The sequence below is a fragment of the Microchirus variegatus genome (assembly GCF_963457635.1).
Source record: "Microchirus variegatus genome assembly, chromosome: 2".
Classification (NCBI taxonomy): domain Eukaryota; kingdom Metazoa; phylum Chordata; class Actinopteri; order Pleuronectiformes; family Soleidae; genus Microchirus; species Microchirus variegatus.
The window spans coordinates 44,341,367-44,350,451 of NC_139803.1; positions in this window are offsets into that span (position 1 = coordinate 44,341,367).

Genomic DNA, 9,085 nt, shown 5'->3' on the forward strand with positions numbered 1-9,085 from the left:
ACTGGAACCCTTAGTGTTACCAAGAACCCCTTTAAGACCCTTCATCCAGGAAAGGGGTTTTAAAGGGTTCTCTGGATCAAAAAGGTTCTTAGTGGAACCATTAGTGTTACCAAGAACCCCTTTAAAACCCTTCATCCAGGAAAAGGGTTTTAAAGGGTTCTCTGGATCAAAAAGGTTCTTACTGGAACCCTTAGTGTTACCAAGAACCCCTTTAAAACCCTTCATCCAGGAAAGGGGTTTTAAAGGGTTCTCTGGATCAAAAAGGTTCTTACTGGAACCCTTAGTGTTACCAAGAACCCCTTTAAAACCCTTCATCCAGGAAAGGGGTTTTAAAGGGTTCTCTGGATCAAAAAGGTTCTTACTGGAACCATTAGTGTTACCAAGAACCCTTTAAAAACCCTTCATCCAGGAAAGGGGTTTTAAAGGGTTCCCTGGATCAAAAAGGTTCTTACTGGAACCCTTAAGTGTTACCAAGAACCCCTTTAAGACCCTTCACCCAGGAAAGGGTTTTTAAAGGGTTCTCTGGATCAAAAAGGTTCTAACTGGAACCCTTAGTGTTACCAAGAACCCCTTTAAGACCCTTCATCCAGGAAAGGGGTTTTAAAGGGTTCTCTGGATCAAAAAGGTTCTTAGTGGAACCATTAGTGTTACCAAGAACCCCTTTAAAACCCTTCATCCAGGAAAAGGGTTTTAAAGGGTTCTCTGGATCAAAAAGGTTCTTACTGGAACCCTTAGTGTTACCAAGAACCCCTTTAAAACCCTTCATCCAGGAAAGGGGTTTTAAAGGGTTCTCTGGATCAAAAAGGTTCTTACTGGAACCCTTAGTGTTACCAAGAACCCCTTTAAGACCCTTCATCCAGGAAAGGGGTTTTAAAGGGTTCTCTGGATCAAAAAGGTTCTTAGTGGAACCATTAGTGTTACCAAGAAGGGGTTTAAAGGGTTCTCTGGATCAGAAAGGTTCCACTTGGAACCATTAGTGTTACCAAGAACCCTTTTAAAACCCTTCATCCAGGAAAAGGGTTTTAAAGGGTTCTCTGGATCAAAAAGGTTCTTACTGGAACCCTAAGTGTTACCAAGAACCCCTTTAAAACCCTTCATCCAGGAAAGGGGTTTTAAAGGGTTCTCTGGATCAAAAAGGTTCTTAGTGGAACCATTAGTGTTACCAAGAACCCTTGAAAAACAAATGGTTCCAGGTAGAACCTCAGCCCTTGTCGAAGAACACTTTTGGACGGCCGGTGTCACTCGTCTGCTCCGTCGGCGTCGTGTTTGAAACACGGCAGTTTCCCGGCGCGGTGCAGGAACAGCAGCGGCAGAACGTAGCTGCACGGCAAACAGAACCAGATCTGCGACAGCAGAACCGCGCAGTTGTAGTTCAGCGCCGCAGAGACCAACATGAAGCACAGCATCCCGCTCACCCTCAACATCACCGCACCGGTTATCACCGCGATGGTGTGGAAGGCCCGCCTCTTCAGCCGGTCCGCCCTGTCCCCGCCCCCTTCGCCGGGGCCCGGGCGAATCAGAGCGAGCAGAACAGTGAGGCTAAAGAACGCGGTGGCGGCGGCGGAGAGCGTCAGGATGATGATGACCGGGGTGGCCGGGATCACGGGGCTGAACATTAACATTAACCCCAGCCATCCACCGCAGAAACCCCAGACCAGCGCCGTGCTGATGTTGCGGAGTTTTACCCCGCCAGAATTACGCAAACCCAGGTAGAAGACGGGGTGAATGACGGCGAGGTATCGCTCGAGGCAGGTGAGCACGTGGAACAAGTTCTGTGCAGGTAAGAGGATGCAGAAGAGATAATTCCCCACCAGCTTTATCTTCACGACCTCAGCGTAGGCGCCGCCGACGTAGAAGCAGCAGCCGAGCACGCCGACCGACTCGATGGCCACGATGTTGTACGCGAAGAAGTCCGCGTTGCTGGTCGTCGCCGGGCGCCGTCCGGGGCGGCGCCGCCGCTGCTGCAGCCCCACGCGGAGGACGGAGACGCTGAGCGTCAGGAAGACGAGGAGGTAGGCGCACGACGCGGCGGCAAACGAGTGCGTGCCGACGGTGACCTCAGAGCAGGCGGGGGGCGGGGCCAAGGGGGGCGGGGCAGGGAGGAGCGACAGGTTGGAGGGGGGAGGGGCCGACGAGTTCACCAACATGTTAGAGGGAGGAGCTTGACGAGGAAGAGCGTGATGGGAGACGGAGAGAACGAGAGTTAATATAATAAACACAACGGTTTCACAAAACATCTTCTTAACGATATAGATTAGTTTTAACTGTGGTCGAATAAAATGATGACGAATAATCTGAGTCTACGTCACTTTGAGTCTATGATGTTTATGTCTTTATCTTCACTGTTAGACAGACTTAGAAATAAGAAATAATGAAAAAAATGTAAGTATATTTGATATAGTCAGCACTGACTGAGGATTTTCCACCAGGAAACTGAAGTTTGTAAACCACTCACGCTCCCACACCAAAGTCACTCACTCACTCTCCCACACCAAAGTCACTCACTCTCCCACACCAGTCACTCACTCTCCCACACCAAAGTCACTCACTCTCCCACACCAAAGTCACTCACTCTCCCACACCAAAGTCACTCACTCTCCCACACCAAAGTCACTCACTCACTCTCCCACACCAAAGTCACTCACTCACTCTCCCACACCAAAGTCACTCACTCTCCCACACCAGTCACTCACTCTCCCACACCAAAGTCACTCACTCTCCCACACCAGTCACTCACTCTCCCACACCAAAGTCACTCACTCTCCCACACCAGTCACTCACTCTCCCACGCCAAAGTCACTCACTCACTCTCCCACACCAAAGTCACTCACTCTCCCACACCAAAGTCACTCACTCTCCCACACCAAAGTCACTCACTCACTCTCCCACACCAAAGTCACTCACTCACTCACTCACTCTCTCACACCAAAGTCACTCACTCTCCCACACCAAAGTCACTCACTCTCCCACACCAAAGTCACTCACTCTCCCACACCAAAGTCACTCACTCTCTCACACCAAAGTCACTCACTCTCCCACACCAAAGTCACTCACTCTCTCACACCAAAGTCACTCACTCTCCCACACCAAAGTCACTCACTCTCCCACACCAAAGTCACTCACTCTCCCACACCAAAGTCACTCACTCACTCTCCCACACCAAAGTCACTCACTCTCCCACACCAGTCACTCACTCTCCCACACCAAAGTCACTCACTCTCCCACACCAAAGTCACTCACTCACTCTCCCACACCAAAGTCACTCACTCTCCCACACCAAAGTCACTCACTCTCCCACACCAAAGTCACTCACTCACTCTCCCACACCAAAGTCACTCACTCACTCTCCCACACCAAAGTCACTCACTCTCCCACACCAGTCACTCACTCTCCCACACCAAAGTCACTCACTCTCCCACACCAAAGTCACTCACTCTCCCACACCAGTCACTCACTCTCCCACACCAAAGTCACTCACTCTCCCACACCAGTCACTCACTCTCCCACACCAAAGTCACTCACTCTCCCACACCAGTCACTCACTCTCCCACACCAAAGTCACTCACTCTCCCACACCAGTCACTCACTCTCCCACACCAAAGTCACTCACTCTCCCACACCAGTCACTCACTCTCCCACACCAAAGTCACTCACTCACTCTCCCACACCAAAGTCACTCACTCTCCCACACCAAAGTCACTCACTCTCCCACACCAAAGTCACTCACTCACTCTCCCACACCAAAGTCACTCACTCACTCACTCACTCTCTCACACCAAAGTCACTCACTCTCCCACACCAAAGTCACTCACTCTCCCACACCAAAGTCACTCACTCTCCCACACCAAAGTCACTCACTCTCCCACACCAAAGTCACTCACTCACTCTCCCACACCAAAGTCACTCACTCTCCCACACCAAAGTCACTCACTCTCCCACACCAAAGTCACTCACTCTCCCACACCAAAGTCACTCACTCACTCACTCACTCTCTCACACCAAAGTCACTCACTCTCCCACACCAAAGTCACTCACTCTCCCACACCAAAGTCACTCACTCTCCCACACCAAAGTCACTCACTCTCCCACACCAAAGTCACTCACTCACTCTCCCACACCAAAGTCACTCACTCTCCCACACCAAAGTCACTCACTCTCCCACACCAAAGTCACTCACTCTCCCACACCAAAGTCACTCACTCACTCTCCCACACCAAAGTCACTCACTCTCCCACACCAAAGTCACTCACTCTCCCACACCAAAGTCACTCACTCTCCCACACCAAAGTCACTCACTGCTGCCTCCATCACTAACTTACAATGAGTTATTCTGTAAAATTTGGCTTTTCTAATCCTTCGTTATGATTTAAATCAGTGACACAAAGTGACCACACGTTTTCTCTATGGGCTTTGGTGTGGGAGAGTGAGTGGTTTATAAAGTCTGTCTAACTGTGGAATAAATACGTGAACATCATCTTAAGATACCGTAGGTTATTAAACATCACACTTTTACCAACAAAAACTGTCACTAGAATAAACTTATAAATCTAACCCTTTACAGGAAGAAACAGTCCATTTCAGTCTCTGACAGATTTAAAAGTCAACATGAAAAAGGTTTTCGGTCGTTTTACTCACAGAGTTTCAGTCTGATCTCGTTTCCTCCGACTGTTTGAAGCCTCTGGAGCTTCAGCCCCAAATATAAAGACGTTTGTGTGTGAAAAACAGAACACGAAAGCAGGCGATGTGAGATTTTTGCATTTTTGCAAACTACTAAACGATATCATTTATGGTGATTTAAATAAATTAGGCAAATCTGCCAAACATGAACTCAAACATCCAGGTCGAGCAAAGAGGATGTTTATCAACTATCAAAAGAAACAACAGCAGAAAAGATGAAGTGATTATACGCATATTTATTCACATTTATTTCATAATTCAACATTTTACAAATCAAAAACATGAAAGGAAAAGCACCAAATATGTTATTTCCAAATAAAAAAATTAAATAAGTGTAAATAAAATAAAAACAAACTATATATGTATATATATATATATAAATATATATATATATATATATATATATACACACATACAGTATATATACCCTACCAATAAAACGTTTGGTATGTGTCCAAACTTGTGACAGATATATATATATATTTATAAACGTATACATACATATATATATATTCTATTTTAACATAAGACAGTCAACCCAAAAAAAGCCTAAAAGCTAACATTAGCTATATAGTGTGCTTGTCACAGCTAGCCTAAATCGACCCATTGTCTTTTAAATCAGACAAGCTAACATAAGCTAAGCTAGTTGACTAGTTTCAGCTCACAAAATCTATCATTTGACTTTGACAGGAAATGATAAATGGAGCTAGTGGAAGAAAAAAACAAAACATTTTAAACCAGACATGCTAAGACAGACAAGCTAAGCGAGTTGGCTAGTCGCAGCTAGCAAATTCTCCCCCTTGTCTTTGATAGGAGATGTTAAATGGAGTTAGCTGAAAGAGACATGCTAACATAAGCTAAGCTGGTTGGCTAGTCACAGCTAGCAAATTCTCCCCCTTGTCTTTGATAGGAGATTTTAAATGGAGTTAGTTAAGAGACAAAACTAAATGTAACATTTTAAACTGGACATGCTAACATAAGCTAAGCTGGTTGGCTAGTCGCAGCTAGCAAATTCTACACCTTGTCTTTGATGGGAGATGTTAAATGGAGTTTGCTAAAAGAGACAAAACTAAACGCTACATTTTAAACCGGACATGCTAACATAAGCTAGGCTAGTTGGCTAGTTTCACCTCTTCTGCTTGAACATATTTGATAGACTCTTGTTTATATTTATATTTCTCTTTTAAAAATAACAACAACATGCTAACATAAGCTAAGCGAGTTGGCTAGTCGCAGCTAGCAAATTCTCCCCCTTGTTTTTGATAGGAGATGTTAAATGGAGTTAGCTAAAAGAGACAAAACTAAACGCTACATTTAAAACCGGACATGCTAACATAAGCTAAGCTGGTTGGCTAGTCGCAGCTAGCAAATTCTACCCCTTGTTTTTGATAGGAGATGTTCAATGGAGTTAGCTAAAGAGACAAAACGAAATGCTACATTTTAAACCGGACATGCTAACATAAGCTAAGTCGGTTGGCTAGTCACAGCTAGCAAATTCTACCCCTTGTCTTTGATAGGAGATGTTAAATGGAGTTAGCTAAAGAGACAAAACTAAACGCTACATTTTAAACCGGACATGCTAACATCAACTAGGCTAGTTGGCTAGTTTCATCTCTTCTGCTTGAACATATTTGATAGACTCTTGTTTATATTTATATTTCTCTTTTAAAAATAACAACAACATGCTAACATAAGCTAAGCGAGTTGGCTAGTCGCAGCTAGCAAATTCTCCCCCTTGTTTTTGATAGGAGATGTTAAATGGAGTTAGCCAAAAGAGACAAAACTAAACGCTACATTTAAAACCGGACATGCTAACATAAGCTAAGCTGGTTGGCTAGTCGCAGCTAGCAAATTCTACCCCTTGTTTTTGATAGGAGATGTTCAATGGAGTTAGCTAAAGAGACAAAACGAAATGCTACATTTTAAACCGGACATGCTAACATAAGCTAAGTCGGTTGGCTAGTCGCAGCTAGCAAATTCTCCCCCTTGTTTTTGATAGGAGATGTTAAATGGAGTTAGCTAAAAGAGACAAAACTAAACGCTACATTTAAAACCGGACATGCTAACATAAGCTAAGCTGGTTGGCTAGTCGCAGCTAGCAAATTCTACCCCTTGTTTTTGATAGGAGATGTTCAATGGAGTTAGCTAAAGAGACAAAACGAAATGCTACATTTTAAACCGGACATGCTAACATCAACTAGGCTAGTTGGCTAGTTTCATCTCTTCTGCTTGAACATATTTGACAGACTCTTGTTTATATTTATATTTCTCTTTTAAAAATAGTAATAAACCAATTTTTTGTCCTTATTTCTTTAATCTCATTTTCCATTTTTGCTTGTTTTTTGCGCCTGCGTATAAATTCCTGGTTTTGCCTTAAGCCCACGGTTCTCAATCTGTGGCGACGCGAGCTTCCTCTGGTACTTGACATCAACCTGATTGTGATTCTCTGCTTCTCCGCTCAGTCAAGTGTTTGACAGCAGCGTAGTTTTCCTGCTCTGAGCAGAAAGAGCAGCGGTGAAACCAGATCACTGGGCAAACAGAACCAGAACATCGACGCCCACAGGAAACAAACTCCAGTCTTGTCAAACATTTGCGTCATGAACATGCCGAAGGAAAAGATGGTTCCTCCAAACTTCAACAGCAGCACACACAGTATGGCCGTGATGGTGTGGAACGCCCTCAGCTTGGACTGGTCCACCTGCTGCCGACGTCCAGACCTGTCTGCTGGACCTGGACGGACGAGGACGCGGAGGACGGAGAGGCTGCAGAAACAGACCATAATAAGAACGAGGCTTAAGATCATTATGGTGAAGGGGGCGAAATCTCTATCGGAAAGAAACATGGCCGAAGATCCGCCGAAGCTCATCAGCCAAACCACGCCGATGGTGATGTTCCTGATCCTGATCCCCTTGGCGTTCTTCAGGCCCAGATACGTGACGGGGTGGACCACAGCCAGGTGGCGCTCTACGCAGGTCAGCGTGTGAAACAGCATGACTCCGGTCAGGTTCACGGTGCCGAGTAAGATCCCCACCATCGCCAGAACTGCGTTGTCCGTGTAGGCGCCAGAACAGGTGAGGACGGCGGCCGAGTTGCTTATCAGCTGCAGGACGGACACGTGGACGGCGAAGACGTCGGAGTGAGTCAACGCCGCCGCCGCGGCGGACGGACGCCGCCGCCGCCATCGCTGGTGACTGAGATACAGGACGAGGGCGTTGAGAGGGAGGAGCAGCAGGAGCTGGGTGACCATGACAAAGATGCCGGTTAAAGATCCTTTGATCAAATGCATGCACTGGACTTGTTGATGAAGAACGGAGTCTGGTTGAAAAGAGGTGTTTCCCGAGGAAGACGAGTCGAACGACATGTCTTTGGGTAAGAAAAACAGAAACATGTCATTATTCAGTGGATAAATTATTCAGTTTTATTTCTGGCAGGTTTGGCTCCCCATATAACCATATATGTAAATTTAACATGACACATTTCATATCCCGAAATCATTCATATATTTAAATTTGAGTATTTAATTGGCAGGTTTGAATTCTGGCAGGTTTGGCTCCCCATATATCCATATGTGTAAATGTGTCATGTTAGATTTACCTAATTATCATGATATATATAAATGTATAACATCCGGAAATCATTAATATATTTAAATTTGAGTATTTAATTGGCATGTTTAAATTCTGGCAGGTTTGGCTCCCCATATATCCATATGTGTAAATGTGTCATGTTAGATTTACCTAATTATCATGATATATATAAATGTATAACATCCGGAAATCATTCATATATTTAAATTTGAGTATTTAATTGGCAGGTTTAAATTCTGGCAGGTTTGGCTCCCCATATATCCATATGTGTAAATGTGTCATGTTAGATTTACCTAATTATCATGATATATATAAATGTATAACATCCGGAAATCATTAATATATTTAAATTTGAGTATTTAATTGGCATGTTTAAATTCTGGCAGGTTTGGTTCCCCATACAACCATATAGGTAAATCTAACATGACACATTTCATTAAATATATATCATTATCTTGATATATATAAATATATAATGTTAGATTTATATAATGTATTTATATTTGAGTATCTAATTTGCATGTTTGGATTCTGGCAGGTTTGGCTCCCCATATAATCACGTTGTGATTGTTTAATATGTAAATGTAACATGACACATTTCATTAAATATAAATCATTAATATATTTATATTTGAGTATTTAATTGGCACGTTTAAATTCTGGCAGGTTTGGCTCCCCATATATCCATACATGTAAATCTAACATGACACATTTCATTAAATATATATAATTATCTTGATATATATACATGTATAACATTCCAAAATCATTAATATATTTATATTTGAGTATTTCATTGGCATGTTTGAATTCTGGTAGGC